The sequence below is a fragment of the Gossypium arboreum genome, chromosome 9 (assembly GCF_025698485.1).
Source record: "Gossypium arboreum isolate Shixiya-1 chromosome 9, ASM2569848v2, whole genome shotgun sequence".
NCBI lineage: Eukaryota > Viridiplantae > Streptophyta > Magnoliopsida > Malvales > Malvaceae > Gossypium > Gossypium arboreum.
In genome coordinates, this window is record NC_069078.1 from 55,084,649 (window position 1) to 55,108,310 (window position 23,662).

The 23,662-nt window shown below is 31.8% G+C and overlaps 2 long non-coding RNA genes across 3 annotated transcripts; one reads left to right on the forward strand and one right to left on the reverse strand.

The window, feature by feature from the left end:
- The first annotated feature begins 2,375 nt into the window (after positions 1 to 2,375).
- Positions 2,376 to 2,942, forward strand: LOC128280575 (uncharacterized). Its single transcript, XR_008270670.1, has 2 exons — positions 2,376 to 2,517; positions 2,786 to 2,942. It is a non-coding gene; the product is annotated as an uncharacterized LOC128280575 (long non-coding RNA).
- Positions 2,943 to 17,798: 14,856 nt separating this feature from the next.
- On the reverse strand, positions 17,799 to 20,427 carry LOC108454932 (uncharacterized). Of its 2 annotated transcripts, XR_008270945.1 has the most exons (4): positions 20,084 to 20,427; positions 19,421 to 19,576; positions 19,102 to 19,182; positions 17,799 to 18,216 (listed from the first exon to the last, which is right to left on the reverse strand). It is a non-coding gene; the product is annotated as an uncharacterized LOC108454932 (long non-coding RNA). The 2 variants fall into 2 exon arrangements; XR_008270944.1 differs by lacking the exon at positions 19,102 to 19,182 and having other exon boundaries at positions 20,084 to 20,412.
- Positions 20,428 to 23,662: the final 3,235 nt, after the last annotated feature.

The window sequence follows — 23,662 nt, forward strand, 5'->3', positions numbered from 1 at the left end:
TATGGATGAGTACCTAACCTCGTTTATTGTTCATGTTGTAGTAACTTTATTAGTGGATTGATGAATGCTTATGACTTACTGAGTTATAAACTCACTCGGTGTTTTCTTGTCACCCATTTTAGGTCTCTCGGACTCGTATTGTTTGCGTGATCGGAACCGTCGTTGAAGTCATCACACCGGCTGAAATATTTTGGTATTGTCTTCGTTGTTGAAGAACATTTGGCATGTATAGGCTATTATATTTTGTTGAACTGTGGGTTGTAAACTTTAAGCCATGTGAAAATGGCCTATGTGGTCGTCGAGTGGGATGCTAGAACCTATAGCCACGAGTCTTAGAAACTTTAATTTTGATAAGGTGGCCATGTGTCGTGTATGATGGATGATTAAGGCCAAGGAAAGATTCATGAAATTGGCATAGTCTACTGCAGTAACTGTTGCAGACAGCAGCAGTGAGGTGAGATTGAAAAATCACTAAAAATAGTAGAAGTAGAATTAAATAGTGAATAAATTATGCAATTGAACTTTGATGAATCTAGTTTAATATGGGTGGAACGAAACGACCATATGAGCAGTATACTGAGAGATATTAAAGTTCTCGTGAGACAGGGCCAGAACGGTTTCTGGGTCCCCTGTTGTGACTTTGAAAATTTACTATAAATTATCCAGAAAGAATTAGAAGTCATGCCTTATATGTGCAGATTCCATTTTGAGTCTAGTTTCATTAGAAACAAACGGCACCAGTATTAAAGCCCTTTACAGAGAGATATTCAAGTTTTAACGCGCGAAGGTCAGTGTAGTCGACTCCTGTAACATTGGTGACTTTAACTAATAAACTGTACCAATTGGCCCGACCAAAAATTCTAGAAATAAATCCATGGATGGATATATGAGTCTAAATTCAGGGAAAATTTACGGAATCAGTTTCTGAGTTTTGGAACTCGAGATATGATTTTTAAGGCGACAGTGACGCAGTTTTCCAGCCTGTCTGGAAATGCCAAATTGGTTGGTACTTTGAGAGGATTTGGCCCGTTAACCCCTCGTGTCCGACACCGGCGACGGTCACGGGTTCGGAGTGTTACATTTCACGTTAATCGAGAAAAAAATTTATGTCCCGTAAGTTAGGACACAATGTCTTAAATTTCCTATATGCGAGTAAATGCTAAAAAATTTATTTATTTTGAAAGATATTCGATTATCTCGGTTTTAGAAAGAAATCATATTCTGTAAGTTAGAACACGATCTTTTCATAATTCCCGAGATCATTTAAAAATTTATGCTTTAAAAACATTCGTTTATTCGGATTTATTGAGAAAATCGAAACCCTGTAAGTTAAGGAACTACTTTTCGTATCTCGAATTAAGAAAAATTGCTTATTTAAAAAACGAAATTTTATATATCGGGCAAGGATTAATGTAACACGATTTTTGTAGTAAAAATGTGAAAACGAATCACTGTGTTAATATGCGTAACAACATAATAATAGATGCAATAATATGAGCGACAATAATAAAGCGAAAATAAATGACAATAAAATAAATGAATAAATGAAACGCAAGCTAATTGTAAAATAAAATAAAAATAAAATAAAAATAAAAGTAAAAATAAAACAAAATAAGAAATAATAATAATAATAATAATAATAATAATAATAATAATAATAATAATAATAATAATAAAGAATAAGAATAATATAATATAATAATAATAGTAATAATAATAAGCATGATAATAATAATATTAATAATAATAATAATAATAATAATAATAATAATAATAATAATAATAAAAGTAATAGTAATAATAATGGTAATAATAAATAGTAATGATAATATATAATAACAATAACAATAATGTGTTCATAATAATAATAATAGTAATAATAATAATGATAATAATAATAATAATAATAATAATAATAATAATAATAATAATATTATTATTATTATTATTATTATTATTAATATTTATTAATTAATTTTACTAATAAAACAACAAAATAACTAAAAAGGATTAAATTGAATTTAAAACGGGAATTTGGGGCAAATCTAAAATAAATAAAAAGGAAAAGGACCACATTGAGCGTGCGAATAATAAGGAGGGACCAAAAGGGAAATTCTTCTTTCCCCCAAAACGCACAGCGTCGAAGTGGACTAAATTGGAAACGAAATAAATTAAAGGGCAAACATTAAAATTAAAATAAAAAAAACTTGATTGCAAAACCATAAAAAAGCTGAGGGGCTAAAAGCACAGTTAGCCCTTTTAAAAAACACACGGATCTTAGCTTGGAGTGGGTCGGGTCGGATCGGGTCATGGGTAAAACGACGTCGTTTTGGGGCTTATATAAGTCAATTTTTGGACAAAAAAAATCATTTAGCCCTTTTTTTTTAAAAAAAAAACTGAAAGAGCTCTCTCTTCTCTTTCAAGTGTCTCCCGCTTCCGGCCAAGCTCTAGCCATGCACCGCCGCGTCGGCCGCCGGAAAACTCAAAAAATTCTCTTTTTCGGCGATAAAAAAAAAGGTAAGTTTTTCTTTGTTTTGTTATTATAATATATATGTAAAATATTTCGAAAAGGTAAAAAAGGAAAAGAAGGAAAAAAGAAAAAAGGAATGAAACTACCTTTGGAATTCTGTTCTTTTTTTCTTTTTTTGCTGTTATTGGATTTTTTTTTTAACTTCTCTCTTTTTTTTATTGATTGTAAAAAAACCTCCTTTTACATTTGGTTCTTAGCTTTTTAAAGTTTACATATTATATTTTTATTACCTGTCTTTTCCATTTTCTTTTGCAGGTGCAACTTAGGCGGTGGCAATAGTGGAGGCGGTGGCCGACCAGGGACGAAGCCAGAACAAATTTTTAGGGGGGGCGAATAAAAATTTAATTTTTTATAGATCTTTATAATTTTTAAAGGATTAAATCAAATTTTTATAATTTTAGGGGGGGCCAAAGTATAATTTTACTTTTACTAATTTAAAATTTTAAAAAAAATTCAAGGGATTAAATATAAATTTTCCATTTAAGGGGGGGCCAAGGACACTGCCAGCCCCCCTTGTATCAGCCTCTGTGGCCAACGTGACAAGGCGGTGGTAGAGGTTAGGGAGTAGGGGCGGAGGCTAGCTAGGGTTTTTTCTTTTTTTTTTTCTAAATATTGTTTAGGTTATAGGCTAGGTTTTTTTTTTTTTTTTTTTGCATTTTGGGTCATATTGAGCTGATTAGCTTGGGCTTGTTTGGGTTTAGTTTGGGCCGATGGTTTGTTTGGGATTGTTTTAGCCCAGGCCAAAATTAGATTGTACAGAACAAGTTGGAAATATAAGAATTCTTTGAGCAAGATTATCTCTCGCTTGAATAATAAGAGAATTAGCTTTTCTTTTAGAATCTTTTCAAACACTTTTAGACTTTGGTTCGTATTAAAAACTATTTTAGTTATGTTGTTAGTAATTTTATTATAATCCTTAAGAATGTGTAACATATCCCATAATTTTATATTCGGTAAAAGATGATGAATATGCTTAATAAAAACAAAGCTTAAAATTGTTAAAAGAGATTCTTGAATGATTTTGACCGCATCCAAATTATGCGATTGGATAATCACTCCAACCAATTTCAGTAGGCAGTAAATACATCTTGATTTTTGCAATTTCAAGTTTGATTAGTATCATTGGTGGAGTTTTAATTCCTCAAAACCGTCGTGTGTTGTTATGTTTTATTAAAATATATAAAAACTAACAAAATAATACATAATTGTCTTTTAGCACTTTGTAGAGTTAAAACTTCTCAGTAATACTAAGAAATATTAAAATCCTCATAAGTTTCATTACATTTAAAATTTATTTTATCACAGCAATTTTAATTATAACCTTCAAATGGTTTTCTGGATAACATATAAATGAACTTTATAATTTTCAGAAAATAAAGTGCTTTTCATTAAAGAAAATATATTTAATTAGAAATTTTATAGAAGAATTTTAGAAAATAAAAATAAAAATATGAAAATTAGAAAACAATAAAAATTGTTTTTATTGATAAGGATAACTATTAAAATTATACATGAATTTTGATTTAATGTGTAATATCATACATAAACTTTGATTTTGTGTAATTTTATACATAAAATTTTGATTTGATTTAATTTTTATAAACCATTGACAACATTATCGAATCAACATTATTTTACATTGATATATTGCATGCATAAACAATTATATTAAATATAATATGAAAATATATGTATGTATTCATTTTTTAAAATGTATACAATTGAATCAAAATAAAAATTTCATGTATACTTATAAACCACAATTCAAATTTTAAGTGTATAATTGTACTAAATCAAAATTCATGTATCAAATTACATATTAGACTAAAATTTATGTATAAATTTTGATATTTATCCTTATTATTACTAATAATGTTTTGTAGAACTGAAAAATTGGAAATAATTTTTTTAATTTTAAATGAATTGATAATGGTTGAAATTCATATAAAACAAAAATAACTTTCAACAGTTTTAAATATCAAATTTATTACCATGATTTGGATGTATATAAAAGTAGGAATTTGTTTTATTCTATTTTGTTTTCCTAGGAAAATAGATACTACATATTTTTCAAATTTTATTACTGAAACGAGATTTTTATTTCTATTTGTCTAACATATTTTTCAATTTAAAAATAAAATTATTTTTAAAAAAAAAATTCATAAATCAAACCAACGTTAATTCTGCCACTTGCATTTTTTCAATTTTCGCTTCATTTTAATTTTATTCTTTACTTAATAATAAAATACAGCCTCAAATTATACTAAAAATAAAGCGTTAATATGTAGTTTGTCCCTTAAACTTGTTTTAAAGTATTTAATCAGTATTTGAATTATTTTTTTTTATATTCAGTTGGTACCTAAACTCATATTCCGTCACCTAAGTTGATACCTTCGTACTAACACCATTAGTTTGTATTGACATGGCACTAATAACCAATCATATAGTGACACGTGACAATCTCTCAGTATGACATGTGACAGACATAAATTAAAAAATTAGAAATCCCTCAAAAATATAAATTAATTTTAAAAAGTTTATTTTTTGAAAAAGTTTAAGTGCTAACTAAGCACTTTTAGACAAGTTCAGATACCACGGTACTTTTACACAAGTTCAAGAGAAAAACTCCATGTAAGCGCGTGTCAGGGGAAAATTTCAAAAAAGCGCATCCCTGAGAGAGCGCTTTTTCCATGTCAACATAAAACGCACTGACATGGAAGCGCTTTGCTGACATGGCAAAAGCACTCCTTCAGGGACGCGCTTTAGCCTGTGTTTTTTCTAGGGTTTAGGGCTATTTGCATATTTAGAGCTTAGGGTTTTAAGGTTAGAACTTTTGTTAAAATAAAGTAGGACTTTATTTGTTTAAATAAAGTAGGACTTTATTTGTTTAGGGTTTATGATTTTAGAGAAAATAAATTAGGTTTTAGGTTTTTTAAAAAATAAATTAAGGTTTATGGTTTTTAAAAAATAACTTACGGTTTAGGGATTTTTAAAAATAAATTCATGTTTAGGGGTTTTAGTGTTTTTGTAATAGGTTTAGGAATGAGTTCTGAAAAAATTATTTTGACGAGATGGATTTTGTTTTTTTTTTTTTTGTTTAGTCAGCAAAAGTACTAAAAAAAACTCCCAACTAGACGCTATTTTTTTACAGTAGTTTCTGAAAAAATAATTTTGAGAAAAAAACAAGATAAAAAATGCTTCAAGCAGGATGCACTGTTAGCAAAAGTACTAACAAAGCTCTCAGCTGGACGCTCTTTTTCTACATTAGTTTCTAAAAAAATAATTTTGAAAAGATGGTTCTGAAATAAAGGGTCAAAAATGCTTCAAGTAGGATGCACAGTCAGCAAAAGTACTAAAAAAGCTCTCCTCTGGAAGCTCTTTTTCTACAGCAGTTTCTGAAAAAAATAATTTTAAGAAGATGGTTCTGAAAAAATAGGATAAAAAACGCTTCAAGTAGGATGCACTGTTAGCAAAAGTACTGAAAAAGCTCCCACCTAGACGCTCTTTTTCTATGGTACATCCTGCTTGACCTTAGGCTATAAATGAGCCAAATTTCATTCTCATGTTGCATAAGTTACAGCAAGAGAAACTAGAAAAGTTCAGAAGAATAGAAATCGAAAAAGTTGAGAAGGTATAAATTGGTTTATCGTATTAATATTTATACGAATCATTATATTTTTGCATAATATTTTTTGTTTTGAATTTCTCTCGACAGATCATTTGGTTGAAAATTAGAGAACGTATTAGTGTTGTTATTTACTATGACAGTGAGATCCGTGACACCGAGAATAGCATTTTTTTATCGGAGAACACAGCGCGACTTATTTTTAACCAGAACATAGATTTGATAGAACTTGGTAAAAGAATTAGGCGCAAAATCTTCAGAACAATGTCAATGAGAGTTTTGTTTATTAAGTATCAATTTTGTGTTTCAGTTGATACCGTGACATATGACTCATTTGATATCAAAGGTGGTCGTAGTTTGAAGGCGATGGTGCAGACTCATCTTACTAGTGGATCACCATATCTTGAGTTATATGTATAATTTTCATCGCCAAATGAAGCACTTGCGACTTCAACATCTACTACTGTTCGAGAGGAAACACAACCTCTTCCCGACACTCTATTAGTGGGAGGCAAAACATGGAAGTGCCCGTGTTTGGTGGCAATATAGAATACATAACCCTTGCATGAGACTCGATTAATGGATGGAACATGCACCTCGGTGGGTCGATGTTCAATGCTAGAAATACATACTGGGGAATGGCATCAACTTCTAATCGTTGGCAATTGGAACGACAGAAATCTGCAAGTGTACACAATTGCAACAAGTAATAAATTGACAAGTAAATGTCAAGTTATTGTACTCACAAGGACTGTGAAAAGAATGATTTATGAATGCAATTTAAAACACTTTGGTGAAAAAAATATATTTTGATTTGAGAAATGATTAAAAACTAGAAAACAAAGTAAAATAAATAAAATAAAATAAAGTTCTAATGCACAATTTCAAAAGCTGGTTTTAATCAAGATGACATAATTGTGTTAGATTAATTACATTTCTTAACTTAGAATTATTAATCTCATGTTTATGTTGTTACGAATAAATTCACAGTAACTTGGTAATTTGCTAACTTATGAGCATACTTCCCTACAAAAATCCATTCATCTCTTGACTATATCTCTATGTCAATTCAACCGATTAAACAAACTTTAATAGGCAAATGTGTTAATGCACATATATACTTATGAAATTAAAATAATCTCTTGTACATATCTCTATGTCAATTCAAACAATTAATTTAATCACATAAGCACATAAAAGATTACGTGAGGTAATAATGTATTTCTACCTTGAAACAGTTTAATCACAATAATCTTGCAAGTCATGCAAGACAATTGTATCGCTCGATACCGTTGCTAATTTAATCCTCAGCTACCTTAGATGATTAAACATGCACTGATTAAGTATCGTGTCAATTAATTACAATTTCGATCCGTTTAAATAATTAATTCATTAGTTACCCTACAATTGTAATGCAAGAATAACTTAGTCATGGTTTTACTTAATCAAACATCTTACCGAGGCTTATAACAATACAAACACAATTTTAATAAATTAAGAGGACGAAATGAAATCAACCTAACACAAATTAAATTTAAGCCATATTAATTAAATAAATCATATCAACATAAATATTCATAGACATGTTCATCATAACAACAGTAGAATTTAAAAAGATAGGGAACAAGAAGCAAATCTGGTGTTTCTCCGTGGCTTGACTGAGTTGCTCCACTCTTTCTTCTTCACTTGTTCTTGTCAAACCAAGGCTTATATGAACACTTGAATGCTGCTCCAAATGATGGATGAACGAATATTTTTCAATAGGTGAAATCGGCAAGAGGACAAAGGAAAACAGATGGAAAAAATAGAGAGAGAAGAGAAGAGATGAGAAAGTTGTGGTAGGGTGAAATGAGCAGCCAAGAGGGGTTTTTATAGGGTGAGAAGGCTGCTAAAAATATCCAAAATCAGCAGCCAAAGACCCCTCCCATGGCCGGCCACACATGTGGCAAGTTTGAAGTTTTCAAACTTGCTATTAAGGCTAGGACAAATCTAGAAATGCACAAATAGTGGAAGGGTTTGTTTACAATTTGAACAGGTTTTCAAGGGCCATTTTGCAAGCTAATTAATCAGCCAAGTAAGCTGATTGGGTCAGCATATGAGACAGTTTTGGGCTGCCCAGTACTCAGTCAGTTCGGTTGTTCTTGATTAAGCTCAACTGGGCCACTTTTCATAATTAATTAACAATAATTTATTTAACGTAAATTAAATTGGATATAAATTAAAATTAATTATATTATGAATTAATACACATAATTTGGACCGTATTCGGATAAAAAATTAATTCTCCTTGATGCTTCAAAATTGTTTCTCGGTTTTGCGCTTCTAGCAGTGTCTGCAGAGTCGTTTTTCACCCTTTGTGCAAATCTATCGAAAATAATCCAAAATAAATCAAAATTTACTATAAAATTAATTAAAATTCATTATGTTAATAATTTAAGTCCAGAATAATTATTTTATAATAATTATATATTTTTTGACAATAACTGCATGAATTTGAGTTAAAAAGGGCATGAAAAAATGTGTATATTTTCGTGTTTCCAACAATCCACATCTGATTGGGGACGTTATGAAATTTTCATGATAAGGGATAATATACTCCCTACGACGTCTACTGACGAGGGGACCTCGTTCGTTGCAGATGATGGTGGGTTGGATGATGAGTTCGATGTGGATCCACCTCGAGAGCACAACCCCAATGGTACAAAAGTTGCATTATTTTCTGAACCTGAGCCTGTTCCAACCGAACCTAAAGACGATGAAGAGGGTTTAGATAAAGAAGAAGAAGAAGATATGCAATTCAAGGCGTACTCACCTCCAACCCACATGCATAATGTTGATCTATCGGTAGATGATGCGTTGGAGTTTCCAGATCTACTACACAGAAGGCGTGACCATATAAGTTCATCATTGGATTTGAGTGAATTGGAACTTGGTAAGGAGTTTTCCAGTAATGATAGTTTTCTCGATGCATTGAAATAATATAGCATCATGAACGGGGTTAACTACCATGTGATTAAATCCAAATCCGAAAGTTCGAGGCCAAGTGTGCAATGCGAGACGATACATGTTCATAGAAAATCATGGCTTCAGTTAAGAAAATGATAGGGTTGTGGGAGATAAAGAAGTTCAAAGCTCCACATACGTGTGTTGCTGGTATAGTATCACTGGGTGTTTAGGGTTTTTGAATATTACTATTATTATTTAATGTTGCACTATTTAACGTACTCATGGGTTGATAGGTGTTTTACAAGATCATCTCAAGATGATTCAGATATGATAGTGGGCTTAATACTACCGATGGTGAAGACGGATCTTAGGATTTCTGTGTCGATCTTAATGGCCAATATTTGTAACCAGTTCAAGTACACGCCTTCTTACCACAAGGCCTGGATAGCTAAGAAAAATGTGTTGGATAATATGCACAATAGGTAGGATGCTTCATATAATGAAATGTGGCAGTGGTGTCAGGTGCTAGAGATATACATCCTAAGTTACATAACAGACCTTAAAACGGACCCTGCATACTACAACGACCACTTGCTCTATGGATAGCAATTGTTCAAGCGTCTTTTCTAGAGCTTTAAGCAATGCCAGGATACATTTGTGTACTACAAGTCATTGGTACAAATTTGACAGAACTTTTATGTATGGTAGATATACTCATCGGCTATTGCTAGCTGTGGCACAAGATGGTGGTAGGAGAATCATTCCAATTGCCCTTATAATAACACCGAGGGAGTTAAGTGATGATTGGGATTTCTTTCTTTCTAGGTTGAGGAGGCATGTCTACCCTTAACTTGATATCTGCGTTATATTGGATTGAGGTACTAGAATATTAGCCACAATTGAGCAATAGGGAAGCCTATGGGATGGCACACACCATCAGTATTGTCTAAGGTATATTGCGTCCAACTACTACAGGTAATATCGGTCTACCACTAAACGACGATAAATGACCAACATAGGTATTTAATCGCCACTAATATTATTTCGTTTGTGATATTCAATTTGTTCTAAATGGAAGAATGATATGTAATTATTGCTATCCACTTATATTGAGAGAGTATGAGATCAATAAGAATTGGCGATTTTATGATCAATTAACGATCAAGGCATAAACTACCTCTGTAACATACCTTTCGATCAGTAGACACAAGCATAAGATAGCTGCCTACAATATGGTCATATGCCCTCAAACTTAGCTGAATGTATAAATTCTGTTCTTAAAGGAACACGTCATTTACCAATAACCTCCGTTGTATGGGAGACATACTTTCGTTTGGTGGTACTGTTTCCAAAGCGAGAAGCGAGTTATAAAAGCCAAATGCAGGGAGGCCATGTATGGTGCCGGAAGGTAGTGCAAGAAATTAACAAGGTGAAAAAGCAAACCAACACCATGCCCACAATGTGTCACGATCGCGACAACCTATGGTTTCATGTGAAGGAGTTTGATAGAGCGAACTAAGGTATTATTGATGGACAATATCGTGTACACTTGAGAAATAGGACTTGCGACTATGAGAGGTTTGATGCATTTCGTTATCCATGCGCTCATGTAATTGCAGCTTGTCAGAATCTCCGTTTGGATCCCATAAGTTATGTCAACGAAGTGTGCAAATTAGTGGAGACACGTATTCCCACCAGACCCAAATGACCGTAAGTGGTCGTTTGTATCATTTACTTTGTTTAAGTTGTTACTGAATAAAGAATTGCATCGCAAACCAAAAAGTCGACCTTGCTCGACTAGAATACATGATAATATGGATATCTAGGAAAGAACAAACCAACAGAAGTTGTGCGAATGGTGCAGGAACCCAGGTCATACAATTCGAACATGTCCAAATCGAAATAGTTCATAATTGATTAAATGAAACTATGTTGCATTATTTCTATTGCCTTATTCAAAAGAACTTTTATTTTATTAAATAGGACAAAATATAAAAATAATTGACTACTAAAACATTCAAAACAACTTCTATTTTATATTAAATAGGACAAAATGTAAAAATAATTTGTACAAATATATTCAAAACAACTTCTATTTTACGAAATGAAACAATATAAAAATAGTTTTTACAAATAAATTTTAAAAAATCAATGCATGTGTCGGTCGGAATCAGTGTCACATGGGAGTGGTCGATGGTTACGCGCTGGATTCCTTCTTGGTTTGCTTCCAACTAGGGTTGTAGTTGTTCGAGAATTTGTTCTGGTTGTAGGGGTTGGGAGGATGACCCACCTTGATAGAAAAAAGATTTCAAAGATGTTTGCATCACCCACGGTGGATGTGTTTGAATCTCAGAAGACGATGGGGATTGAAAATGATATGAGCTTCCCGACGGTGCCTCGTGTGATCCCTTCTGCTACGATGGCCTATACTCATCGATTGGGTCGAAGTCATCGGGAAAGGAGACGCACCGGGCCATATATTACAACCTCGCATAGGACTAGGAAAAGGAAATATATAAAGGTTAAAATACATATAAGGGCTAGGATACGCACCTGGCATTATCTGAAGGGGCTATGGTGTGGGCATTATCGCTTAAGGCGTTGGGCCTAATGATTGTGTAAGTGCTATTAATGGACTAGCCCCGTTAGCCCTTCTCCTTAGATTTAAAGGGTCCCATCGTTCCCTTTCGACACGGAATTGCCAACGCCTCTACTTTTCTGAAAGCAAATATGGATTGTTATGGATCCTAAACCATGACATGTAATCCGGCTCGCATGCTAAACATGTAATCCGGCTCGCATGCTAACTCTAAAACGATGATCGGTTCGTGAGTAGGTATATTATCATACCGATTTTCCATATTTCAATATATTCCAATAAGAAGAGTGGTAAATACGTATTCAGTCGCCATAAGTCTATTTTGTGCTCTTTATTGAACACCTCGGGTGCTACAAGAATTGGTTATCAGAATTCAAATTGCCACAACACTCTATCCGTCTGGTGCATCTCTATAGTAGCGTAGTTGATCAATGGGACCCTAACATGCCAGATGTTCGGATTCTGTAGGAATTCATCTAGAATTACTACTCGAATTGTCGGATCCTCGCATGGTGTCCGTTGAAACTATATAAACATGATAAAAATATTAGTTATATACATAATGCTAAATACTAAATACGAAACGACTATGTTATGTATATATATACTTAAATGCACTTCCGACCATTAGTATAATGAAGCCGTATATCTTCAAGAGCGGTAGGTATTCCAACTTAACTTTCCGAATGGTTCCATCTAATTAAATAAAATTTTAGCATAAAATTATATTTTAAATCTATGTAATAATTGTAAAATCTAATATATATTTTGCCTCGTTAAAAATGGGAATGTATACGGGTGGTTTACTTGATGACGTAAAAATAGAAAGTGCAACCGAGCCCATAATTGTAACAGTGATAGAAAGCCTCAGATTTTGGCTTTATTTGGTAGCGTTGTCCAGCACATCTCTCGGAAAAATGTTGACAACACGGCAGACCCCAAAATGAGTTCACCAGCTGCTCTAAAATTGACGAGTTTCAGCAACACCTTAGATGTACGAGGTTTCGTGACAAGTCAAACATCAGATAACCTTTAATGATCTCAAGGCTGCATGCTCGAGCGTATCGTATTCTTTCTACTTTATTTTAATCATCCTACAGTTTTGGGAATATGTCTCGTAACCAGCCAATCTCGATCCAACCTCTGTAAATACTATCCGGAATTACACCCAAAAGATTGTAGTATACAGCTCCCCAATCAGCAGATTGAGCGAACAAGGTGAGTACGGACCCATCCACCGGTAACCCCAATTGTAACTGCACATCCTCCAAAGTGGTCGTACACTCCCCGCATGGAAAATGGAATGTGTGTGTATTAGGTCTCCACCTCTCTATGAATGCGTTGATGAGTTTTGGGTCTAATTTGCACCCCCGGCCTATATTGGCCACTTGTCAAAAATCCGTTTCCCTCAAGTAATTTTCTATCAACGGTGATGGGGGACCAGACATATTACGAATATAACATTGTAACACCCGATCTATCGACTTTTAAAAAAAATTATAAGATAAATATTAATAAAAATTACATAAATGAAAAAATTAAAATAATATTTAAAAATTAAAATTAACTCTTACCATTTTCATTTGGTTGAGGGAGATATGTTTATGATCGAGACGAATTAATTCCCCAGTCATTGCTAACATGATCAAATATCTTAGAAATTAAAAAAATATATATTGATTTAGAAAAAAATTAAAAACTTAGAGATCTTTTAGAGCTTTTTTGAGAAATTTAGAGAGAAATTTGGAAAAAATGTGATTTAAAGGAAATTGTGTGAAAAAATAGGTGGGGGTGTAATTTTTTTCATGACTGTTGGTCCCCCAATGGTCAAATTTTTAAATAACCGTTGGGGCAAAAAACACGGGCTAAAGCGCGTCCCTGAGAGAATGCTTTTGCCATGTCAGCAAAGGGCTTCCACGTTACCGCGTTTTATGCTGACATGGCAAAAGCGCTTCCTTAAGGGGACGCCTTTTATGAAATTTCTCCTTAAAACGCGCATATGTGGAACGGTTTTTAATTTTTTGGCCCATTCTGATAAATAAAATTTAAAGTGGCCCATTTAGTTAGAAATGAATTTTTTTAGTAAAATAGTCCAAATTCAGAGAATAAATCTAAAAATAAAATAGAAAATAAATTTAAAATAACTCGCAAGAAAGAGAAACGGAAAGCGTTTCTTAAAAGGAGTAGAGGACGAGTCTCAAGGTGTATTATCGGAAGGAGCTTCGTTCTTGTCTTTTTTAAATCATTTCAATCACTTGCCGTTTGCTTCTTTCTCACTGTATAACGCCTCAAAAAGTCGGTGGTATAAACTAAAGTACTTTATTTCAGAAAAAATAAACTAGAGTACTTTTTGAAAAAAATTAAAAATTATATACATAATAAGGGTAATTATTAAGAAAATTGAGCGGTAGAGTTTATAATTTCATAAATTAGTTAGGAAGTTGTGATATGTCTTTAATTAGTATTTTAAAAATAAAAATATGTAGATAACATGTATCACGATTTTTAATTTTATTTGTGGAGCTAAAATTTTATTGTCTAGTATATTTAAATATAGTTAATTTTAAAGTGCTATGTGATAAGTGAATTTTAATTTAGTGCAATTATACCTATAAAATTTTATTCTAATTCATCTATAGACATAAAATTTTAATTTTAATTTTTTCGTATACATTTAAATGTAAATAAATGAAATTAATTTCATTGTGAATAAATACGATTATATATGTATTTTATACGAAAATGTAAAATAGAACTATATTTATAAGGAACTTTTCAACTCAAACCATTATTCCAAATAAAAAATGGTAAACAAAGAATTTTTAAATCAAAATTTGATTTTAAATTTAGATTTTATTTATGTTAAAAGGTGATTTTTTAGGTTTTTTTTTGAAAAAGTGTTTTCCAATAAAACCATTTTTTATCTCCTATTAAACATTCTACTTTACAATTTCATATTTAAAATGAATACGTTATCTTCTCAAAATACTTTTTGATCATAATGATAAATGCTATTAAATTTTTTAAATGCCATTTTCAGTGTACTAACCCTAAATGTATTGGTGGTTTAAACTTGAAAAAATGTATTTTATATAGTTTAAACTTGTATAGTAACCCTATCAAGTAGTGGTTTGCTGAATCGGAAGAACAAATTATTGTTTAAATAGTTCTTAAAACAATTACACAGGCTAGTTGATGATATGGATTCCTATGTTGAGTCACTCCCATTAGCAGGTTCCAAAGATTTGAGGTTCGTTGGTTTATTTAGTGTTGATGGTTGTGCATGGAACAGAGACTTGGTTGAAGGGATTTTTTGTTTTTTTGGATTTGTCTTATTTTGCCTGTCATTTCTTCAAAGAAAAATATTTCCTAGACGGGTCTTTTCTTGATGCTTCTGAGAGTGGTAATCTCTCATTTGTGTGGTAAAGCATTTTGGCATCGAAACAAGTGATTTCTCACGGCATGCGGTGGCAAGTTGGGAATGGTTGCGATATAGTTATATTCCATGATCCATGGCTAGTTGATGATATGGATTCCTATGTTGAGTCACTTCCATTAGCAGGTTCCAAAGATTTGAGGTTCGTTGGTTTATTGAGTGTTGATGATTGTGCATGGAACAGAGACTTGGTTGAAGGGATTTTGGCTCCACATGACGCACTACGTACGTTCTTAGCATAACAGTTAGTTACACTCCGACGATGGATCAACTAGTTTGGCAGTTTAGTACGAATAGAAGGTATAGTGTGAGGTTGGCATACCGAGTTGCAATTAACATGCGATTGGATCAGGCTTTATTTGATGAGAACATTGTTTGGGCTAAGTTATGGCATTGTAAACTCCCGTTGAAGGTAAAGGATTTTGTTTGGTGTTGTATTTGGCACTTTTTATCGACTCGGATTCGCTTGAATGAGAAGGGTTTCCCGTTGTCCCCCTCGTGTAGCCGTTATGGTAAGGCAGAGTGTATGGATCATGTTTTACTGTATTGTCCGTATGCGCAAGCTGTTTTGAGTGCTACTAGTTTTTCTTTTGGTCAAACGACGGTTGCTAAGTTATGTAGTAGACTTTCTGATTCGGTAGCTTCTGAACAATTACATTGTGTGTTGGTGTTGTTTTGGATGGTATGGTCCGACCGTAATTATTTGGTTTGGAAAGGGAAGGATGTTGGAATGGCCTCGATTGTTCGAGCTGCTGATGATTTCCGACTTTGTTGGCTTCAGTCGTTGGGAGTGTTTGTTGTGACTAGTGAAGGTGGTGATCGGGCAGGAGTGTCGCGAGTTGGGGGAAGGGCTGGTTGGGAACCTTTGACTGTTGGCATGCTAAAGTGCAATGTGGATTTTGCCTGGTTCGAATAAGATAGGGTTACGAGGTAGTTCGAGATTGTATGAGCTATGTGCTTAAAAGTTTGGATTTTTTTTTTCTCTGATGTTTATGTTCCTCAAAAGAAAAATTGAAATAATATAAATTAGAATAATGTAAAAATTAGAAAAAGAAAAATAACTTGAAATTTTTAATTTTTCTTTTACAAGTCAAAATGGCCAGTTGAGGCCCCACTAGCCATTCTCGGGTATTAGGCGCCGCAAGTGCAACCTCCTAAAATGTTGGTCTACTACTGATTATTCCGTAACAGCGAATATGGCTTACACGTACTTAATTGGGCCACATTGCTTGCGTCCATGGACCGTGGCCACAAAATAACTCCATTTGTTTATTAACTAAATAAACAATTACTCACAAACAAATTTAGATCCAGACAATCACTGGGCACTGCCTAATGGTCGCAAACGGACTTGATTGGGTAGGTTTTGATTAGACTATTTTTTAATTAATTATTTTAGGTTAATGTTTTTTTTGCATTCATATTATTTGGAGAATTTGATGGTGTAGGATTTATTAAATTCAGATTTAGGTATTTTGGATTGAAATAATTTTAGATAATTTCACTCTTTAAGTTATTTTGAATATAAATTATTTTAAATTGAATCACTTTAAATTTTGATGAATTTAAATGAATTTAAATAATTTTATATTTTCATAAATTAAAAATATTTGTCGAGAATAATTGATATGATCCTAAAAATATTTAAGTTTTAGGCTGTGAAATTGTGCCATCTCATCAATTTTCAATATCATTTATGTTTAATATCTTTTCAATTCAATTTAGCTTTAATTAATATATTTAAAAATAAATAATTGTTTGGCTTGAAAATATCAAGAGGGGTGAATTGATTTTTAAAAATTTTATAAAATCTTCAAAAATGAAAAAGAAAAGGAAAAATGTTGCACAAATTATTTATAGTTGTTCAGCCTGAATTCTCTTCCTCTACTACCTTAATTTTTTGTCATGTTTGGTTTATTGAAATGGAATAGAGTTGTAATGTAATGAAGTTGTAATAGGATAGAACTGTAATAAAATAAAATTATAATTAGTAATTTAATTGTTTGATTGAATGGAATGAAATAGAACTGTAATAGTGTTATTGTATTTGATTGAATAGAACAAATATTGTAATAGCACAAAGGAAAAAGTTGAAATGACCGAGTACCCTCAACAGAATTTTTTAAGTTGATAATAATTATTATTGTTATATTAAACTTTAATAGGATTATTATTAAATATAATTTAATAACATTTTTAATATAAATATTTTTATATTAAATTATAATAAAATATTTAAAATATTTTATTTTATATTTTCTAAAATTTGGAAATAATATTTTATATTAACTTTTTATTTTTATATTAAATTATATTAAAAGATTTTTTTTATTTCCCTCATCTTTGTTGGTCCTCTCTCTCTCCCCCATTTCATCGTATCTTTCTCTCCAACAAACCACCGTCCTCGTTGTTGCCTTTCGTCACCGTCAACCACCAACATGAATTTACCTAAATTTTACCAAGGGTTTTTCTTGATCTCCTCTTTCATATTTTCCATTTTGATTTTCCTAAAAACCTTCAAAAAGTTTAGATCTATAAAGCTTTTGCATCAAAATTGCCTTTTTTTTTGTTTTTTTTTTTTGTTTTAGTTATTTTGTTTACTAATATTGTTAAAGAGTACTACTATGAAAATACAAATATTGTTAAATAAATAGTACCAACATAATCCAACCATCATCTCAGCATCTAAATAACATAACAAACCATGATCAACTTTCAAGAGTTCAATTACAGTAGAAAACTCATTTACACATATACAAAAAGTGACAATATTAATATGATATACTTCCATGTCAATATATCATCCTGTAATTACATACAAAAAAGTTATATTACTCCACCACCACACCCATTTACCCATACAAAAAGTTAATATATCATCTTGCTTTTCTTCCCTTTTGTCACCTTACTCCAAAGATCCAAACTAAAGCATTGAAAGGTGAAAGGTAACAAAATTGTTTATACATTAGCAGCCTCACTTGAAATGTAGTTGAAACACCCATCATCTTCTTGAGTAAATGAATACATGTTTGAGTGTGAATGACAACTTGATGATCTCCTCCTATTAGAAGATCCAATCCCTGTAACAAGCTAAATTCAGAAGCAGGTATGTATTCAATACAAACTATCGCGGAAAAGATGCTATACTGTTGATTGGTATCAAGTGCCTGCTTCAGCTTGTAACCAAGGTGAATTGATAAGGTACTCAGCAAGGCAAGGTGAAAAAGCATTAAGAAATTCGTAAGTTTTACAAAGGCAACCTATCTTCACAAGAAACAAAAGGGTCTAATAAATTGAAAGTGAGCCAACTACACTAATGAAAAAACAATACTTAAATTGCATGATTTCAATTATGAGAGAAATTTGAATAACAAGAAATGCAATTAAGTTGTTCAATTAACAAAGAGCAGGTTTAGCCTATCTAAGAAGAAATCATCATCTATGGTTAGAATGTTTAAAACAACGATATAAACACGATCAACATCCCAAGCAATAAAATGAATTTACAAACACTAGATAACATCTTAAAAACAAATGAACCACAGGTGAAGTTGGTTTACAGTTGAAATAGATAACAAAGAGCAGGTTTAGCCTCTCTATTTTGCATGGAAGAGATGTGCTTACAGTTGCAATGGTTTGCAAATTTCACCGATATGTTCAGAAAAGAGAAAACCAAGCCTCTAGATTTGAACAACTAAATATACACTTTCTCTTTAAACAAAAACTACTAAATATCCAAAAATAAACAATAGCGTGTGATGATATTATAAGTATAATCGTTTATTTCTTATATGAATTTAGTGATTTCTGCTTCCAAAGAATGCAGATAACTGGCCTCGTGAAAAGTACATATCATTGCATCTTTTCCCTATTAGCACTCATTTCCATTAATACATGGTTCCATATTTAGACTGAGAAAGATGCAAGTACGCATTAAAACAGGGGAATACAATTAAAGCATATACCTGTCAATCCTTCTTTGCATGGATTGGCGCATGTAAAACCGGTGACAGAACATCATTACACATGCTATTGCTACTTGAGGTCTACAAGTAAATTTTATCACCACTTAAAAAAATGGTCTACAAGTAAATTTTATCACCACTTAAAAAAATGTTACACATACTAAAACTTAAAATGAAAGTTAATTCTTCAAAAGCAATATTATGCGAAAAAACTTAAGAACTGCAAAACTAAGGACCTAATTGATGATATATTGGAAAGCAATTAGCATCCCATCAAGTTAGTAACGAACTTCAAAATAGGCATAGCCCTTGCGCTTACACTTTAAGCTTAAGTCCAAGCTTTTGAAGAAAAGAACAATATGACATCACAACTACTCCTCTTTTTTAAGGTTGATTCCGTCCTTCCTAGATGGAGAGTGGTTCTCAATTACTTCTTGGCTGAAGTACCACTTGTACGTAGATGAATGCGGCTAATCTGGTTTTCAAAATTTAAGAAGATGTTTCAAAAACCCAGAAAAAAAGGATTAAGGAGGTTTTTGTTGAAAATAGGCAGCCCCTTTAAATCCAAGATAGCCATAAAAATTCAAGCTTTTGAGGTATCAAAAAACACCTCTTAAACTGATTTTATCTACAAAAATAGAAAAATTAAAAAAAAAAAAAACTTGGATCTCGATTCTGAAAACATTTGGCTTTTGAAGAAAATCCTTTAATCTAAGATTACTTTCAAACCACTGTCAATTACTGAAAACAAAAAATAAATAAATAAATAAATATTTTAAAAAAAATGATTAACATAAAGGGATTCAAAGAAGCAGGGATTAATAGAGAAAAGCATCAAAGACTCATATTTTTTAGTTTTCAAGTTCTTAAATAGTTTAAGGAAAAAAACAACTTAACAACTCAAATCAAACTTAAGTATCAAAGATCCATATTGTTTAGTTTTCAAGATGCTTGAATCTTCCCCATGAAAATTGATACTTACCTAGAGACGTTTTCGAGTGTTTTGAGCTTTCTTTCCCCTTAACTCGATAGGAAGAAAATGGTGAAAGAATAGAGTCTCCAGTTTTTTTTTTTGCCAAATATAAGCTTGTAAATTTGTGATTTTCTTATGGGTACGCTGGGAAGAAAATTTTTTTAAGCTATTCCTTGTATTTGCTGAATAGCCATTTCATAGGTTAAATGCTGAATGACCATTCAGCGTTTTTAAAGAATACTGCTAGAATGAAGATTAGTATTCTGTGAACTAAACAATGGAATAGCTACCGTACTCAGAATAGTCCCTCGATGGAATTGTAATTCCATCCAAGTAAACATAGCGTAAGGATTTTCTCAATTTATTTTAAGATTTTATACCTTTCAAGGATAAGGTATAACCTTTACAATCCATAACTTTTGAAAGCCTAAGTTAGAACCTCTTTCCCCTAATTTTTGTGGCTAAGTTAGAACCCTCAAGATTTTCAAGGTTAATTTAGAATCACTCTAGTTTATATGGCTCAACTAGAAGCTCTCCCAATATACAATTGGTGTTTACAAGTTTGACTCACTAAATAAATGAAAATGAGAATAATAAAAGATCTAACAATAAGCTCTAAAAAGATATATACAAGCGGAAATGAAATAAATAAAAAATTGAAGGTTTTTCTCTTGATCTTTTAGCCGAGATGTTCATTTCAAGAGTTTTGATGTGTTCTTTATGAGTATTTATATTAAGGAAATGATTTGTGGTTGTTTATAGTCGTTGGAGATGATTTGGACCATCAATTTTGACATTAAATGCAGTTGCAAAACAACATTATCTGATATATAGTTCATTCAATGTGAAGTTAGTCACAGTTGTCAGTATCCTTTTGGGGATATGTGTTATAAATGTATTGCTATATTTTGAATGATGTGTCAACTAAGGAAGCTCCTAAAACTCCATACAAAATGTGGTATGACAAGAAGTCCAACTTAAATCACTTAAGGATATGGGGATGTCCAGCACATGCACTGGATAAGAATGCAAAAATGTGGGATTCGCAAACATAATTGTGCATGTTTGTTAGCTATTTGAAAGTAACAAAGGGTGAATTATTTTAAAATCCAAAAGAAAAAACGACCAAAGAATTGATACAAGCTACTTTCTTCGAGGAAAGTTACATAGACGACTTTAAATCACGAAGTAGATTGTTACTAGAGGAAATTTAAGAAAATAAATAGAACCATAAGTTTCGTTTTTAGATCGTATCCTAAATAGTAGACTTAAAAACAATCAACAATATAGGGTGCCTGATAGTAGTGTGAGGGTCTCCAAAAGACCAAATTTCTTCTTGTATGATGGTATTATTTTTAACACGGAGTTTGTCGAACAAAAAGATGATGATCCACTCACATATGATAAATTGATACAGAGTGTTGATTCCAAGCTTTAGGAAATAACTATAAATTTTGAAATGGATACTATGATATCCAGTTCAGTGTGGAAACTTGTGAACTTATCGGACGAGACAAAACCTATAAAGTGTAAGTAATTATACAAGAAGAAAAGGATTGCGGAAAAAAAATGTTGAAACTTATAAGGCTAGGCTTGTAGTGAAGCGTTATACGCAAAAATAAGGTATGGATTATGAGGAAACTTCTATCCAATAGAGATGTTCAAGTCTATCCGCATTCTATTATCCATTGCAACTATTCTCAATTACAAGAACTATCAAATGGATGTTAAGACAAAGTTTTTGAACAACTACTTTGAAGAAAAAATATATATGGTATAACCTATTGGATATATAGCTAAAGGAATCGAATATAAATTTTGCAAATTGCTTAGATTCATAATTGGACAAAAGCAAGCATCCCGTACATGGAATCAAATATTTGATCAAGCGATCAAAACTTTTGGATTTGAGAAAAACGTTGATGAACCCTGTGTTTACAAATGGATTGTGGATGAAAAGGTGGTATTTCTAATTCTTTACATTGATAATATTCTACTCATTTAGAAATATGCAGGGACATTATCATCTGCTAGAAAATAGTTAACCCAACAATTTAGAATGAAGGATTTAGGTGAAGCTGGTTATGTTCTAGGAATTCAAATACTTTAAGAATCGAAATACAAAGTGATAGTTTTATCACAAGCTTTACACATAGACAATATATTGGAACGTTTTATAATGATCGATTTAAAGAAAGGTACACAACCTTCTATATCTTGCCTCCATATTTCTTTAGCGGTTGTCATAAGACAGTGAAAGAAAAAGAGCATATGAGAAAGGTTTTCTATGCTTTGACAGTAGGAAGTCTTATGTATACTATGTTGTGCACACATCCAAATATTTGTTTTGCAATAGGATTGGTGAGTCAATATTAGAAAATCTTGTTTTAAGACACTAGCAGACAGTTAAGCATATACTTAACTATTTACGAAGAATAAGGGATTATATGTTTGTATACTCTAGAAGGGATTTAACTTCCATTGTATATACAGATTTTGACTTCCAACAAGCAAGGATTCGAGAGAATCAACATCGAGCTGTATTTTTTTCGTAGACGACAAGGCAATTGTGTGGAGAAGTGTGAAATAGAGTTGCATTGACAACTCCACTATGGAGGCCAAATACATGTTGCTTTTGAGGCAACAAAAGAAACTATTTGGCTTTAGAAGTTCTAAATAGATTTCGAAGTCATCCTTGGTATATAAAAGCTACCACACCATATAGTGATAATAGTGTGTCAATAGATAATACCAAGGAAATAAAAAATCATAAATGAAACAAACACATTGATTGAAAATACCATATTATATAAGCGGCGATGATAGATGGAATAGTTGACGTAGTCAAAGTTGCATCCAAGGATTACCTTGCAGATCTATTGACCAAAGTTGTAGTGGCTAAAAGTTTCGAGAAACATGTAGAGGGTATGGATATGTGAAATGTGACCCATCTACTTTAAAAGGAAAAGTGGGAAAGTGTTAGGATCTAGTGTCCTTAGTATAGTTATTTCATCATTAATGTTTGTACTTCTTCGAACATATTAGTTTAATAAAATTTCATTATTTGCAATATTATATTTTCTATTTGTCTTCGATGATTTTTTAGAAAAAAAAAAAAGAGAAGAAAATATTTACTTACGTTTAATAATATTAAATAATTTAAAACATAGGAACCACAAGCAAAATTTCTAAACGTTAGTTGCTTAGAATCAATCAGTCTCTGATAATTCTCGCTTTACCCTTAGATTACGTGGTTTGCCAAACCTCTTTCGCTTCAATGAAGAAAAAACGTAAATTCCATGATGATTAGTTTAATTTTAATATTAAACAAATCTGTATTATTCTAAATCAATTTAATATCTAATTTAGTTTGGCGAATTAGTATCCGAAAATGATTCAAGTGGGGAACAATAGATCAAAACAATCAACCACAACAATTAATAAATTGCAACAGCAAAGTGATGGCAATACGCGGCAAGGACTGATGCAAATAAATGGCAAATATTAGCTTGGTCAAATGGTGGTAGCATTTGTTGTACATAACATGTTAACGAATAAATATATAAATATAAATAAATATTTATATAA